Source organism: Oncorhynchus clarkii, chromosome 32 (assembly GCF_045791955.1).
Source record: "Oncorhynchus clarkii lewisi isolate Uvic-CL-2024 chromosome 32, UVic_Ocla_1.0, whole genome shotgun sequence".
Lineage (NCBI taxonomy): Eukaryota > Metazoa > Chordata > Actinopteri > Salmoniformes > Salmonidae > Oncorhynchus > Oncorhynchus clarkii.
Genome location: NC_092178.1, coordinates 18,564,084 through 18,581,653, shown reverse-complemented (window position 1 = coordinate 18,581,653; position 17,570 = coordinate 18,564,084). Strand labels below are relative to the sequence as shown.

At 41.4% G+C, this 17,570-nt stretch overlaps 1 protein-coding gene across 2 annotated transcripts in view; it reads right to left on the bottom strand.

The window, feature by feature from the left end:
* Window positions 1-10,155, bottom strand: part of LOC139391807 (solute carrier family 45 member 4-like) — a 74,789-nt gene extending 64,634 nt beyond the window's left edge. For both annotated transcript variants that reach the window (XR_011629609.1, XM_071139364.1), the window contains exons 1-2: window positions 10,013-10,155; window positions 8,807-8,928 (exon numbers count right to left, since the gene is read on the bottom strand). The gene's annotated coding sequence lies outside the window, so the exon portion shown is untranslated. The remainder of the gene's footprint in view (window positions 1-8,806; window positions 8,929-10,012) is intronic.
* Between the last annotated feature and the right edge of the window lie 7,415 nt (window positions 10,156-17,570).

Below are 17,570 nucleotides of genomic sequence, written 5' to 3'. Positions count from 1 at the left end.
ACAAGATGGAAACGGACACAGTGACAGTGCGCACCGGGGAAGAGAGGCCACGGACAGATAGAGCTGAAACACTTCTTGACATGTATGATGAAATCCTGGTTGAGAATGAAACAACTGAACAACGAAACAGCACAGCAAGTAAGTGAAAGAAATAGGTTTTGATTATGTTTTACTGGTAATGGGGCAATACATAAATGCCAACAAAATAACTTTTTGGTCTGTGTGTGTGTGTGTGTGTGTGTGTGTGTGTGTGTGTGTGTGTGAGAGAGAGAGAAGAGTTGTATTTTTAATTTTCTGTTACTACATCGGCCAACATTTGCCAATGTTGATCTATGCCTAATGATCATTTGGAATGCAAGAATAACGCAATATGTTGTATTAAATGTACTAACCCCCCCTCCCCCAGCCCTTATTTGCAGATCCTAGGATACGTGACAGAACCTACCAGGAATGAAGATGCACTTAGATACTGGAGAAGTAACAAGCACCGTTTCCCCATCCTAGCTAAAGCTGTGCACAAGTATCTTGGTTCTCCTTGTACTAGTGTGGACAGTGAGCGCCTTTTCAGTGCAGCTTCACACATTGTAGACGAAAAAAGAAACAGACTCTTGTGACAAAGCCGAGCAGGTCCTCTTTGTGAAGAAAAACCTCCCCCCAAATGTTAAAATTGTAAATGGGCAGTCACTTTGTAACCCAGCCATCTAATGGCACTGGAAAAAATTGACTAAGCCCAGTTGCTTTTCTGTTGTTCATTCATGGCTGGTATAATAGATTTTCATTTCATTTAAAACAAAGCAGTTGTGTTTTTTTATTTGTTTATTTCCTAAATGAAAGATGAGCTGTGTTGTAAATTTCTCTCATTTTACTTGTTGAGCACATTTGAAAAGTTGAAGCCATTTATAGCAGTTTATGACAGCCTAGAGACAGTTTATGACAGCCTAGAGACAGTTTATGACAGACTAGAGACAGTTTATGACAGCCTACAGACAGTTTATGACAGCCTACAGACAGTTTATGACAGCCTACAGACAGTTTATGACAGCCTAGAGACAGTTTATGACAGCCTAGAGACAGTTTATGACAGCCTAGAGACAGTACTTTTATCAAGCAGGTAAAGCTAAAATTATTAACTGCATTTTAGTTTCAACCAATATTTCTTTCAAAACATTGTGAAGTTTCTCCATCCAGTCAAGATGGGATAGTAAGAAGAGCCACCAACAACTTAACCATCTTTGTAATGCGGGGCAGCTAAAATATGTGTCTGTTATGCGATAAAATACATTCATGGATATGTAATTTTTCAAATGTACAAGTTTTTAAACAATCTGTTCCTAACTGAACAAATGACACTTTGTTTAAACTATTTAACTGCACTAGAACGCTTAAAAGGCTGCTAAAATGTCAAATATCGGTATCAGGGTTTTTTTGGCAAGGAAAATATCAGAATCGGCCAAAAATGTAATATCGGTGCATCCCTACTCCATATTAACTCCTCCTCCATTAAACAGTGCAGAAGAGAATCTCACGACCGTTTTGTTTCTTCTCGTCAAGACCAGTATGTAGGGGATCTACTTGCCGGCGTTTATTTTACTCCTGCTACGTTAGGTTACGCATACACAGACGTGAGAATCAACTGCAGCCTGTGTATTGAAACAGCTACTAGCTACCTACAACAACAAATACAACGGCCCGGCAGGAGTCTCACATAGCCTGCCTTCAAAATCAACATGTAATTGACATAGTGGGACTATAGATTCTTCAAATCAAAATATTTTATATACACAGTATATAAAAGTCTACCAAACATCAGGAACACCTTCCTAATATGGAGTTGTACACCCCCCTTTTGCCCTCAGAACAACCTCAATTTGTTGGGCGTGGACACTACAACGTGTTGAAAGCGTTCCATAGGTATGCTGGCCCATTTTGACTCCAATGCTTGGCTGGATGTCCTTTGAGAGATAGACCATTCTTGATACACATGGGAAACTGTTGAGTGTGAAAAAACCAGCAGCGTTGCAGTTCTTGGCACAAACCAGTGCGCCTGGCACCTACTACCATATCCCGTTGAAAGGCACTTAAATATTTTGTCTTGCCCATTCACCATCTGTATGGCACACATACACAATCCATGTCTCAAGGCTTAAATATCCTTCTTTAACCTGTCTCCTCCCACTCATCTACACTGATGTGAAGTGGATTTACCAGGTGACATCAATAAGGGATCATAGCTTTCACCTGGATTCACCTGGTTAGTCTATGTCATGGAAAGAGCAGGTGTTCCTAATGTTTTATATTCTCAGCGTAGAGTAAGACTATAAAGATTAACACTAAAGTGGTGTTACTGCATGCAACTTCCCATCTCAATGCAACTTCCCATCTCATGCTGGCTATTTAGTATGGTGAAAGGTACCTTAACTGGTTTTCCCAGAGCCTGGTGGTGACAACAACTCCAGGAACTTCAGCTACAGATAACCCTTTTTCTCTATGCTAATACCCTCTGCGCTGCTTAATCCCAGTTGTCCAGACATGCTCTACACAGGACAACACCTATCCAATTCTAGCCTGTTGAGGTCCAGAGTGTTACATAATGGCTGACAAACAGACAAGGCACACTGTAATACGTACAGTAGGTGCAACCAGGAAACAAGATAGATACAGAGCTCTTGAAGTTAGATTCATAGATTGTGACTATTTGTCTGAGGAGGTTGAAATAACAGCATATTTAAACCAATATCATATATTTGTTGATAAACTGGTTCTTATAAACTCCCACTGAACAAGAATATGTAAAAAAAAACATAATGCAGCTAATATATATGGCGACAGTGGTTAGAGCTTTGGGTCGGTAACCGGAAGGTTGCTGGATTGAATCCCCGAGCTGACAAGGTAAAAATCTGTCATTCTGCCCCTGAGCAAGGCAGTTAACCCACTGTTCCCCGGGCGCCGAAGACGTGGATGTTGATTTTAAGGCAGCCCCCCGCACATCTCTGATTCAGAGGGGTTGGGTTAAATGCGGAAGACACATTTCAGTTGAATACATTCAATTGGACAACTGACTAGGTATCCCCTTTCCCTTATATAACATACATGTATATGGCAATTATTAGACACTCCTATATAAAGCAACCTAAAGTCGTATGGGTGGTCCTGGGAGTTGAACCCACTATCCTGGCATTTATTTTATTATTTAAGAACAAGTGATAGGCAACAACAGAGATAAAAACAAATAAAAACCCAAAACGGTGTGCAGGTGTGGTTGGAAGCCCATGGGCTTATAGGATAACCACACCACAAAAAAACAGTATACAATACATGCTCTACCAACTGAGTTACAGTAAATCTAATGCTCGACCAACTGAGTTACAGTAAATCTAATGCTCGACCAACTGAGTTACAGTAAATCTAATGCTCGACCAACTGAGTTACAGTAAATCTAATGCTCGACCAACTGAGTTACAGTAAATCTAATGCTCGACCAACTGAGTTACAGTAAATCTAATGCTCGACCAACTGAGTTACAGTAAATCTAATGCTCGACCAACTGAGTTACAGTAAATCTAATGCTCGACCAACTGAGTTACAGTAAATCTAATGCTCGACCAACTGAGTTACAGTAAATCTAATGCTCGACCAACTGAGTTACAGTAAATCTAATGCTTGAGTTACACTAAATCTAATGCTCGACCAACTGAGTTACAGTAAATCTAATGCTCGACCAACTGAGTTACAGTAAATCTAATGCTTGAGTTACAGTAAATCTAATGCTCGACCAACTGAGTTACAGTAAATCTAATGCTCGACCAACTGAGTTACAGTAAATCTAATGCTCGACCAACTGAGTTACAGTAAATCTAATGCTCGACCAACTGAGTTACAGTAAATCTAATGCTCGACCAACTGAGTTACAGTAAATCTAATGCTCGACCAACTGAGTTACAGTAAATCTAATGCTCGACCAACTGAGTTACAGTAAATCTAATGCTCGACCAACTGAGTTACAGTAAATCTAATGCTCGACCAACTGAGTTACAGTAAATCTAATGCTCGACCAACTGAGTTACAGTAAATCTAATGCTTGAGTTACAGTAAATCTAATGCTCTACCAACTGAGTTACAGTAAATCTAATGCTCTACCAACTGAGTTACAGTAAATCTAATGCTCTACCAACTGAGTTACAGTAAATCTAATGCTCTACCAACTGAGTTACAGTAAATCTAATGTCTACCAACTGAGTTACAGTAAATCTAATGCTCTACCAAATGAGTTACAGTAAATCTAATGCTCTACCAACTGAGTTACAGTAAATCTTAAGACCAGAAGAGAAATGCAACCGAGGTCAGGTTATTAGAAAACCAAGCCCACGGATCACTAAATAAACACAAATGTTGACTTCCATCCTCAGTTGACATAGCAGGAGACAGCTGGCAAAGCTGTGAGTGGTAAGGCAGGAAAGAGATTAGTAAAATCCATATTTAATTTCTTAAAATCAGTCCTCAGAGTATGCTGCCCTGGTGCTCCCCGTGACAATGTTCCGTGACAGATCCATGTCAAACCTGGCAGACATCACACTCAGGTGCATGGAAATAGATTATATCTCCATGCTCAGATGTCTGTGTGAAAACTGTCATCTTCACATCCTATCTATTCCTCTAAACCATGGACAGTTGACAATGCTCAACACAAAAATAATTATGGTTATCCTATCTCACTAACAATTGCACATTCAACTGAATTACAAAGCAAAACCAGTATCTTGAAAATCATCCATTCATCACTAAATGAACAGTGACCCACCTGTGTGGAAAGATGGTGACGGCACGTCTCATCTCAACCGCATCCAAACAGATCTGGCTCAGTCATTTCCAAACACTACAAGGGAGCCTTTCTGCCAACCAAACCAGCCACAGTGCATGTGTGTTGTCTGAGAGGAGAAGTCCGTCCTCAGTCCCTAGCTGGCTGCTGCCTTAATGTTGTTCTACTACTGCCAAGTCCTGTCACCCAAGCTTCTGAGAGAGCTACCTGGGTTGGAGAAACTGTTTATGGGAGGGAGGAAATGGAAAGGAGGGGATACAGGAGAGGAGGGGGCAAAACCTCCCACTTCTCTCCTTACAAAAGGGGCATGAGAGAAGAAAAGCTGCCAGTATCTGAATGGTTTATAATCAACAATACTCAGGTATCACCAGACACAACAAAGAAAACCAACTGGGCCCTGTAGATAGTTTCTTGTTTGGAGGGCCCTCTCCTTACAAAAGGGGCATGAGAGAAGAAAAGCTGCCAGTATCTGAATGGTTTATAATCAACAATACTCAGGTATCACCAGACACAACAAAGAAAACCAACTGGGCCCTGTAGATAGTTTCTTGTTTGGAGGGCCCTCCCTAGCTACTCAGTGTGAAGAGAGGACCTATACCTATTGTACAGTTCTGTAGTACACAGCACCGGTGGCTTCATACTTGGGGAGGCCAGGCTCACAGTAATGGATGGAATTAAATGGTTTCAAACACATTGTTTCCATGTGTTTGACACCCGTCCATTCCAAACAGTATTATGAGCCATCTTCCCCTCAGCAGCCTCCTGTGGTACAGGTAGACGGACGTCTCAAACATGAGTGAAATAGCTGAAAAACATCACAGCCCTGAGTACCAGAGAACATGAATCAAGGTTGAGCTCAGATAGGAACAACGCGAAATGCACTCTCTCCTCTCAGACTTTCACACTCAGTTGAGGCAGAATCCTCCTGCTGCAGGGCAGGCTCCATAGAAGGAGCTGGACTGGCTGAGTTTGTGTTGTGATGCAGTAACATAACTACAGCTTTGGCCATCTTATGAGCAGGCAGCAGCAGTGTGAAGGGGTGGAGAGAGGGAAAAGCGAGCACATCGAGAGAGAGAGAGAGAGAGAGAGAGAGAGGGAGGAGAAAAGATGGTGAAAATGAGGCTCGTCCTGAAAGGGCTCCTTCACTGTGACCTAGTCTATTATTAGCAGGCGTTGTGCATTATTGAGAGGTCCTTTAAATATCATTAGAGGAGCACCCAGCCAGGAAGGCAGCCCAGGGATCAGGCAGAGCCTCTGCTCTGTAGAGACGCCTGCTAACTTGTCATATGGAGAGGAAAGGAGAAAGCAATGTCATTGATCACGTGCACACAATGTGGAATAAACAAAACACACCAACACAATTGTGAGGAGGGCACAGCAACGCCTCTTCCCCCCCAAGAGGCTGAAAATATTTGGCATGGGCCCTCAGATCCTCAAAAAGTTCTACAGCTGCACGATAGAGACCATGTAGACGGACTGAATCAAGGCTTGGTATGGCAACTGCTCGGCATCTGGGTAGTGCGTACGGCCCAGTACATCACTGGGGCTAAGCTCCCTGTCATCCAGGACTTCAATACCACGCGGTGTCAGAGGAAGGCCCTAAAAATTGTCAAAGAATCCAGCCACCCTAGTCATAGACTGTTCTCTCTGCTACCAAAAGGGCAAGTGGTGGCGGAGAACCAAGTCTGGGACCAAGAGGCTCCTGAACAGCTTCTACCCCAAAACCATGACTGCTAAACAGTTAATCAAATGGCTACCTGTATTTTCTGCTTTTCACCCCCTAGCTACATGTACATAGCACTGCAATCTATCACCTAACCAAACCTACATGTACATATTACCGCAATCAATCACCCCAACTACCTCATACCCCAGTACACCGACTTGGAACTGGTACTCCTTGTATATAGCCTATATATAGCCTCGTTATTGTTATTTTGGTATGTAACTATTTTCTTACCTGGTTTGATTCCAGGCTGTATCACAACCGGCCGTGATTGGGAGTCCCATAGGGCGGCGCACAATTGGCCCAGCGTCGTCCGGGTTTGGCCGGTGTAGGCCGCCATTGTAAATAAGAATTTGTTCTTAAACTGACTTGCCTAGTTAAATAAAGGCTCAATTTAAAAAAAATGTTGGTGCCTGTGACCAATAAAATGTGATTTGATCTCTGTGGCAATGCCTCAACTCATGTTGAATTTGAATACTTGTTCATCTGTCAAACTCATCAAAACTGACTATGGTGTATAAACCTCAAATGTTTATCTGGACCTCGAAGCCAGTTCCAATGCTTTTTATTATTATCTCCCTCTAATCAGGGAGTGATTTAGACCTGGGAGACCAGGTGGGTGCAATTATGCATTTTCATCAGGTAGAACAGAAAACCAGCAGTAGTCTGGACATCGTAGGGTAAGATTTGAATACCCCTGGTCTATAACATGGTCTATAATAACTATATACCTAGTTTTATAATAACTATTACAGACCAAGGTCTATAACTACTGTGTGACAATACCACTTGCAAACAGTACAAAGCATGACACTCAATGAAGTAGTTGCCATGGCAGACAGGACAGAGCAGGAGCATAGTGTAGCTGCCCTCTGCATTAGAACCAGGGCTATTATTAAACCTCAGTTGCATCATACTGCATGCATGTTATCTGATATCGATTTAGATATTGAATGTGCTCGAGCTCCAACAATGTGGCTGCCTGGCCGGAGTCAGATCTGCTCTCCCTCAGCCGTCACTGTGACATGAACAGTAAACAAAATGATATTTTTTTTGCCTGACTTTAATCCAATATTCTATTGTGGTTGAACAACATCCCATATAAGGCCTACTGAGCCTAGAGTGGACTAGAATGACGTCACACAACTTCACAAGAAAAAGCCGACAAGGATAAAAGAAGACTGTTGAGAAGAACTCAGACCACACTGCACAAATAGACTGTGTAATTCAAGACACACAGTGTCCTGTACTTGGAAGCTCTGTCGGGATCTCAGTGAGGAGGGTGGGGTTATCTGTGGTCAATATCTTTGTTAATGACAAAGCTGGGATTCACACTGATGTGTGTGTTATGATGTCAGAATGACACGCACAACAACACTGACCTGATACTGTCATAATTATGATTCTTATAATAATTATAATATTGTAATCATCTGGACGACATGGTCGTAATATCTGATGTCGTTCCACATCAAACAAGTAGTAAAATATTCAAAATATAGGCCTAGGGCTACTTTTCCTAAACTCACTGTCAATGTATGAATCTGATCAAATGATATAGTCACACCCTTAAATCAAAGGTATTAGGCCTTGTCTGAAGCAAACTACCAAAGACAACATAAGATAGCCAAAACTGAAATGTAGAATTGTTTTTAAGAGCTGTGTTTCACCCATTTAAGGTGATTTCACAAGCCTCAGCATGGAGCAGTCAGCCAGAAAGTTTTAATCAGCAGTTGTAAGCTGCAATAGGAAACACAGAGCTGGAGGGACAAGCTGTGTGTGAGTGCAGTCCAGTGATCTTTGGGGTTATGAAAGGAAGAACATTTCAACTTTAGTAGCCTATGCTAATGCTCCAATGTAACCTTTCTGTCTTGTGTCGTAGTTTGCTTTATTCAGGGGTGTTGACGCAACATAGACAGTCTGCAACGAATAAGAACAAGGGTATGTGGTTCCCCGTCTCTCTGCGGCGTTGTGAGACCGACTGCTGAGCCAGTGGGAGTGTTTAGTGATCAATACCATTAATGGGAAGTAAAGGTTTCTCTTCATGACTAGCGTCCACACGCAGTCACGAGCTGAAACCAGATCGGACCAGATTAGCGCTCAGGAGAGTGTCTGAAAGGGTGTTTGTAGGTGTGTAGGTGTGTGTGTGTGTGTGTGTCTCTTGTGTGTGTGTGTGTGTGTGTGTATCTACATGGTCTACATCTTGTATCTAACCTGAATCATCTAAAAATGAATGAGTTATAAAAACATCCACACAGACTCACCAAAAAGGCCTTAAAAGCTTCATACAGTAACCTCTGCAGATGACTGCATGCAACAGCAGTTGTTCCAAAGACGTTGTGCGCCTCGTCCTTTTGGAAAAGAGGAGCAGCTGTCTTCTTGGCACCTGCAAAAGACAAATTATCCACAGTGGCAAGGTTAGCTAACACACATTTCAGGAAAGCAAAGTGAAAAGCAAAGAGCACCTGGTGCACCACCACCCTTGGGGCACTTGGGTAATCCTCATAAGAGATAAACATACCACAGGCCCTCTCTACCCTTCTGGTTTGCATCTCACTCAGCAAAGAGCGATTTACATCAGATTTGAATATCAACCACTTCCCTGACATGAACCTGGTCTCTGCAGTAAATACAGAGACACATGATATCGACTCACATTCAGTTACGCTGAAGAGTAAAAGCTAGCGATACCACTGTATTTCGACAAACTGGTCGACAAACACACTTGGTTGCTATTACTGTATTATTAACTATGAAAATGGCTATGTACTTTGCTAATAAATTGCTTCAAACCTCCTGACACATGCATCATGCTAAATTGATTGATTGCATAACATAATTTCAACCAAAATAATGGCCAGCAAACCATTTTTTCTGGTGCATCTTTGTATTAATTCCATGCCAAAACATTACTCTCAATTTCAAATTATATTCTTAATGTATGAAAAAAACTTTTGCAAATGCAAAACATTGCCTTTACGTTTCACAGGCGCACCGGACCTGTACAGTTGAAATAGATGCCACGGTAGAAAAGAGTAACAGGTCTCGTGGAATAATGAACAAGTGCTTTTGAAATAATTACATCAAAAAGTTTAACATGACAATTTGTAATTGCAACTGCCCAATTATGCAACCTACCCTCTAGTGCTACTGTCAAGAGCATCCATCGTCAACAGTTGCACGAGCACTCAAATGTGGGATCGCTGTCTATTCAATGTTATCAACAAACTTGAGGTCGTCAGTTCATTATAGTACAGTGTAGTAATAATACTACTACATATGGAAACGCGTTTATTATAGCCTACCACGGAACTTGCAGGCATTTCGATGTTGCTTTTTACACAAGTGCATAACATAGCTGACGGTTAGTCGAGCGAAACCTTCTGATGCAGCAAGCAAACTGAGATGCTTAGTAACTTGAGCTTGTAAATTATAATAATGTCATCTGTTAAAACATGCACTATGCTTACCCAGTTATCGGTATCTCTTTCCTTCGTTCGTTACTGTTGTGATATAATGTTTACGTCCACTCGAAAGGTATTTTGTATTGGTGCATCGACTGGATCCTCTGGGACGTCTTGCAGTCAAGCCACAGCTTTAAAGGAATATCTGTCGGAAATAAGCTTACAGCCAGCTTCCGCTGACGGGATGAGTGATTTGCATAAAGGGCTGGGGTTTTCGATTTAAAGGAGAAAATAAAAACATAGTGGGCGTTATCGCACGTTATTTGCATATGCATGAATGTACTCTGTACTCTGTACTTGCATTAACAGTCTAAATACTATAACATTCTTAATAACACTTTTAGTAATTTGTTATGAATGTCATTTTTTTACCCTTATTTTACCAGGTAAATTGACCGAGACACATTCTCATTTATGGCAATGAACTGGGGAATGATTACAGGGGAGAAGATGATTAGGTGGCTATGATGGTACGATGGCCAGATTGGGAATTTAGCCAGAACAACAGGTTAACAGCCCTACTCTTTAAGTGACCACAGAGAGTCTAAACACCTGTTTATATTGACATCTAAAAGACTGCACTTTACACAGGGCAATGTCCCCAATCCATGCAATATTTTTTAAGACCAGAGGAAAGAGTGTCTCCTACTGGCCCTCCAACACCACTTCTAGCAGCATCTGGTCTCCCTTCCAAGTACAACACTGCTTAGCTTCATGGGCAATCCAGCAGTGAGATGCAGGGTAGTATGCTGCTGTTTATTAATTCTGAAATTATTTGAATAATTAATAAACATTATTTCAAAAAACCTGCAGAGAATTCGGTGTTTCTATGTCAAACTGTTTTTGTTATATTTCAGTCTTCTGTGATGTATATAAAGTGTAATATTGGGATGCAAACTCAAAATGTAATACATTGCAACTCTATATCTGACATGGTACAGGTGTCTTCATTTCTCTAAGTCCATAACCATGTGTGTGAGGTGTACACTTTTGTTTCAAATAGATTGTTTTAAGACTACCAAGAAATTCTCTGTGTGACCCTGATTTAGCCCACTGAAGTAAAAGGTTTGTAAATATATGTCTTATGTAACCATACTAAACGCAACATATCATACTAATTTGAGTGTTTACATTTACTATGTTACGTCTAGTCTATGAGACCAGGCTGGTATTCTGTGCTAATGACCATACACATAGTTTTTTTTTACTGAGAGCAATATACAATTCAGCGAACTTAGCAAAACGAAAAATGTGTGTTAAGTGCATGGGGGTGGCACTTCCGCTATTGTTTCATCCAGAGTAGAGCAGCAGGTCCCAGTCATGCCAAGGATCAATAGCGGTCAGCATGGAATGCTGGGTTGTATTTTTCTAGTGGCGCAAACATAAAGTAGGTCAATTAGTTGTTACAATAGCCTGCTACTAATGACACAAAAGCCTAATTATGGAATTGTGTTGCAAAATACTTTCATATGTTATGCACCGGGCACCACTGGGCTCAAAATAATTTGTACAATATATTTTTGATTTTCAAAAATCCTGTCTTGGGGACCTAGTCCTACCACAGGCCTACTACACAGGGGGTGAAGACGAGGTGGAGGTGCTCTTTGTGTAATGAAATTGAAAATGTTATGGTGAGAATCAAATAGTGTAACCTGGAGGTGAAAGGGGAAGGGGGAAATAAAAGACTACTCACTAGGCCTATCTGATGTAAGCAGTAAGGATGAGGTATGAGTATCTGGGAACAGGAAGATAAGGTTTTCTGTAGACAGGACAGGGGGGGAAATTAAAACAAAATGAGTCAAGGACGCCAGGTATGAGTTTCCTGGTGTAATATACACATAAGAAAAACAAAACAGTGGGAAATCTCACAAAAGACTTCCTGCTTGACAGTTAGCTAAAGCACAACATGACCACACAGTCGATTGCTGCCTGCTGGCTGGAGTCTGAATGCCAGGGTTACACATCCTAAAATCTCTCGTAATTTGGTCGGTCTGTCCACGAGAGATTACCTGAGATAGTTTCAAAACTTTTCCACCATCATTCTTTACTGTATACATCAAAACACATGGTTTGTTTCTCAGCTTTTAGCTACAGTAAGACAAAGTTCCCAGAAGAAAAAATCAAGAGATAAGTCGTCTATGTATGACACTGTGTACTGAAAAGAGATGATGGTTAACACAGGAGAATAAAGGTCAAGGAAGGTCACTGGGAGCCAAACACCTCCTAACTGCAGTGTCTGGGACACAGACAGACAGACAGACAGACAGACAGACAGACAGACAGACAGACAGACAGACAGACTGGTCTCACAGACACACAGACACACACACACACACACACACACACACACACACACACACACACACACACACACACACACACACACACACACACACACACACACACACACACACACACACACACACACACACACACACACACACACACACACACACACACCAGAGAGTGTGAGGACAGGAAGGCCACAGTGCTCCTGGAGACCCTGGATTGGCTGTTTTACAGAATCCTATTGTTCCTCTCTGTCAAGTAGACAACTATCTCCAGTGTCCATTTCTTCTCAGTCACTTTCACACCCAGCGGAACAATAAAGCAGCCCATTGAGAAGACAAGAGCCAAACAGGAAATTCTAACTATCTGCTTCTCTCTCCCTCTCTGCTTCTCTCTCTCTCTTCTTCTCTCTCTCTCTGCTTCTCTCTCTCTCTTTCTGATTATCTCTCTCTCTACTTCTCTCTTTGCTTCTCTTTCTCTTCTCGCTCTTTCTGATTCTCTCTCTCTTCTTCTCTCTCTCCCTGCTTCTCTCTCTCCCTTTCTGCTTCTCTCTCTCTCTGCTTCTCTCTTTCTGCTTCTCTCTCTTTCTGCTTCTCTCGCTCTCTGCTTCTCTCTCTCTGCTTCTCTCGCTCTCTGCTTCTCTCTCTCCCTGATTGTCTGTCTGTCTGTCTGTCTGTCCGTCCGTCCGTCCGTCCGTAATAAATAAAATAAAAATGAAATGGTATTTACAATGGTGTTTGTTCTTCACTGGTTGACCTTTTCTTGTGGCAACAGGTCACAAATCTTGCTGCTGTGTCACACTGTGGTATTTCACCCAGTAGATATGGGAGAATATCAAAATTGGGTTGTTTTCGAATTCTTTGTGGACCTGTGTAATCTGAGGGAAATATGTGTCTCTAATATGGTCATACATTTGGCAGGAGGTTAGGAAGTGCAGCTCAATTTCCACCTCATTTTGTGGGCAGTGTGTACATCGACTGTTTTCTCTTGAGAGCCAGGTCTGCCTACGGCGGCCTTTCTCAATAGCAAGGCTATGCTCACTGAGTCTGTACATTGTCAAAGCTTTCCTTACGTTTGGGTCAGTCACAGTGGTCAGGTATTCTGCTACTGTGTACTCTCTGTTTAGGGCCAAATATCATTCTAGCATTCAAATAGCACACTGTTTTTTGTTAATTCTTTCCAATGTGTCAAGTAATCATCTTTTTGTTTTCTCATGATTTGGTTGGGTCTAATTGTGTTTCTGTCCTGGGGCTCTGTGGAGTCTGTTTGTGTTTGTAAACAGAGCCAGGACCAGCTTGCTTCGGGGACTCTTCTCCAGGTTCATCTCTCTGTAGGTAATGGCTTTGTTATGGAAGGTTTGGAAATCGCATCCTTTTAGGTGGTGGTAGAATTTAACGTCTCTTTTCTTCATTTCGATAATTAGCGGCTATCGGCCTAATTCTGCTCTGCAGAATTCTGCTTGCAGAGTCTCAATTTGGTGTTTGTCCCATTTTGTGAATTCTTGGTTGGTGAGCGGACCCCAGACCTCACAACCACAAAGGGCAGTGGGTTCTATACATTTATTCTATAAGTATTTTTAGCCAGATCCTAATTGGTATGTCAAAATGTATGTTCCTTTTGATGGCATAGAATTCCCTTCTTGCCTTATCTCTCAGATTGTTCAAAGCTTAGAGTTGAAGTCGGATGTTTACATACACTTAGGTTGCAGTCATTAAAACTTGTTTTTCAATCACTCCACAAATTTCTTGTTAACAAACTATAGTATTGGGAAATCGGTTAGGACATCTAGTTTGTGCATGACACAAGTCATTTTTCCAACTATTGTTTACAGACAGATTATTTCACTTATAACTCACTGTATCACAATTCCAGTGGGTTAGAAGTTTACATACACTAAGTTGAATGTGCCTTTAAACAGCTTGGAAAATTCCAGAAAATGATGTCATGGCTTTAGAATCTTCTGATAGGCTAATTGACATAATTTGAGTCAATTGGAGGTGTACCTGTGGATGTATTTCAAGGCCTACCTTCAAACTCAGTGCCTCTTTGCTTGACATCATGGGAAAATCAAAAGAAATCAGCCAAGACCTCAGAAAAATATTGTAGACCTCCACAAGTCTGGATCATCCTTGGGAGCAATTTCCAAATGTCTGAAGGTACCACGTTCATCTCTACAAACAATAGTGCGCAAGTATAAACACCATGGGACCACGAAGCTGTCATAACGCTCAGGAAGGAGATGCGTTCTGTCTCCTAGAGATGAACGTACGTTGGTGCGAAAAGTGCAAATCAATCAGAAATGTCCTCTGGTCTGCTGTAACAAAAATATAACATTTTGGCCATAACGACCATCGTTGTGTTTGGAGGAAAAATAGGGTGGCTTGCAAGATGAAGAACACCATCCCATCCGTGAATCACGAGGCTGGCAGCATCATGTTGTGGTGTGCTTTGCTTCAGGAGGGACTGGTGCACTTCACAAAATAGATGGCTTCATGAGGAAGGAAAAGTATGTGGATATATTGAAGCAACATCTCAAGACATCAGTCAGGAAGCTAAAGCTTGGTCGCAAATGGGTCTTCCAAATGGACAATGACCCCAAGCATACTTCCAAAGTTGTGGCAAAATGGCTTAAGGACAACAAAGTCAAGGTATTGGAATGGATATCACAAAACCTTGACCGCATTTCTATAGAATATTTGTGGGCAGAACTGAAAAAGCGTGTGCGATTAAGGAGGCCTACAAACCTGAGTCAGTTACACCAGCTCTGTCAGGAGGAATGGGCCAAAATTCACCCAACGTATTGTGGGAAGCTTGTGGAAGGCTACCCGAAACGTTTGAACCAAGTTAAACAATTTAAAGGCAATGCTACCAAATACTAATTGAGTGTAAACTTATGACCCACTGGGAATGTGATGAAAGAAATAAAAGCTGAAATAAATCATTCTCTCAACTAATATTCTGACATTTCACATTCTTAAAAGAAAGTAGTGATCCTAACTGACCTAAAACAGGGATTTTTTACTAGGATTAAATGTCAGGAATTGTGAAAAACTGAGTTTAAATGTATTTTGCTGAGGTGTATGTAAACTTTTGACTTCAACTGTACCTACGGTGCTGATGTTTAGGCCAAGCTATGTATAGTTTGTGTGATCTTGGGCAATGGTGTCTAGATTGAATTTGTATTTCTGGTCCTGGCGACTGGACCTTTTTTGGAACACCATTATTTTTTGTCTTACTGAGATTTACTGTCAGGGCCCAGGTCTAGTAAAATCTGTGCAGAAGATCTAGGTGCTGCTGTATGCACTCCTTGGTTGGTGACAGAAGCACCAGATCATCAGCAAACAGTAGACATTTGACTTCAGATTCTAGTAGGGTGAGGCCGGGTGCTGCAGACTGTTCTAGTGCCCTCGCCAATTCGTTGAAATATATGTTGAAGAGGGTGGGGCTTAAGCTGCATCCCTGTCTCACCCCATGTCCATGTGGGAAGAAATGTGTGTGTTTTTGCCTATTTTAACCGCACACTTGTTGTTTGTGTACATGGATTTTATCATGCTGTATCTTTTTCCCCCAACACCACTTTCCATCAATTTGTATAGCAGACCCTCATGCCAAATTGAGTCTAAGGGCTTTTTGAAATCAACAAAGCGTGAGAAGACTTTACCTTTGTTTTGGTTTGTTTGTTTGTATATTAGGGTGTGCAGGGTGAATACCTTGGTCTGTCGTACAATCATTTGGTAAAAATCCAATATGACATTTGCTCAGTACATTGTTTTCACCGAGGAAATGTACGAGTCTGCTGTTAATGATAATGCGGAGGATTTTCCCAAGGTTGCTGTTCAAGCATATACCACGGTAGTTATTGGGGTCAAATTTGTCTCCACTTTTGTGGATTGGGGTGGTTTTGGTTCCAAATATTGGGGAAGATGCCAGAGCTAAGGATGATGTTAAAGAGTTTCAGTTTAGCCCATTGGAATTTGTTGTCTGTATATTTTAACATTTCAATGAGGATACCATCAACACCACAGGCCTTTGTGTTTTGTCCTGTAGTTCATTCAAGGTAATTGGAGAATCCAGTGGGTTCTGGTAGTCTTTAAAAGTTGATTCTAAGATTTATATTCGATCATGTATATGTTTTTGCTGTTTGTTCTTTGTTATAGAGCCAAAAAGATTAGAGAAGTGTTTTACCCAATCAATTACATTTTGGATAGATAATTCTTCGTGTTGTTGTTTGTTTAGTGTTTTCCAAGTGATTAGAGGCTATGGATTCTTCAGTTACATTGAGCTGATTTCTAACGTGCTGTGAAGGCGTAGACTCAGGTTTATGTTTTTGTTTGGATAAGGTTTCTCAATTTCCTCTTAGGCTTTTGCATTCTTCATCAAACCATTTGTCATTGTTGTTCATTTTCTTCGGTTTTCTGTTTGGAATTTGTAGATTTGATAGGGAAGCTGAGAGGTCAAATATACTGTTAAGATTACACCTTCACTATTACAGTGAAATGTTTTGTCCAGGAAGTTGTCACGAAAGTGATTGAATTTGTTGTTGCCTAATAGTTTTTTTGGTAGGTTTGCATGGTAGGTTTTCACTACATTCCTTCCATCTATAGCATTTCCTAATATTACTCAGTTCTTTTGGCTTTGATGCTTCAGAATTGAGTATCGCTCTGCTCAAGTAAACTGTGATTTTGCTGTGATCTGATAGGGGTGTCATTGGGCTGACTGTGAACGCTCTGAGAGACTCTGGGTTGAGGTCAGCGATAAATTAGTCTACAGTACTACTGCCAAGAGATGAGCTGTAGGTGTACCTACCATAGGAGTCCCCTTGAAGCCTACCATTGACTATGTACATACCCAGTGTGCGACATAGCTGCAGGACTTGTGACCCGTTTTTGTTGTTTATGTTGTCATAGTTGTGCCTAGGGGGGCATATGGGGGAGGAAATGCTGTCACATCCAGGCAGGTATTTGTCCCCCTGTGTGCTGAGGGTGTCGGGTTCTTGTCCGGTTCTGGCATTTAGGTCGCCACAGACTATTACATGTCCCTGGGCCTGGAAATTATTGATTTCCCCCTCCAGGATGGAGAAGCTGTTTTCATTGAAGTATGGGAATTCTAGTGGGGGGTTATAGGTAGCACACAGGAGGACATGTTTTGTCTGTTAAGCTCATTTCCTTTTGAATGTCTAGCCAAATGTAAAATGTTCCTGTTTTGATTCATTTAATGGAGTGAGTTAAGTCTGTTCTATACCAAATTAGCATACCCCCTGAGTCCCTTCCCTGTT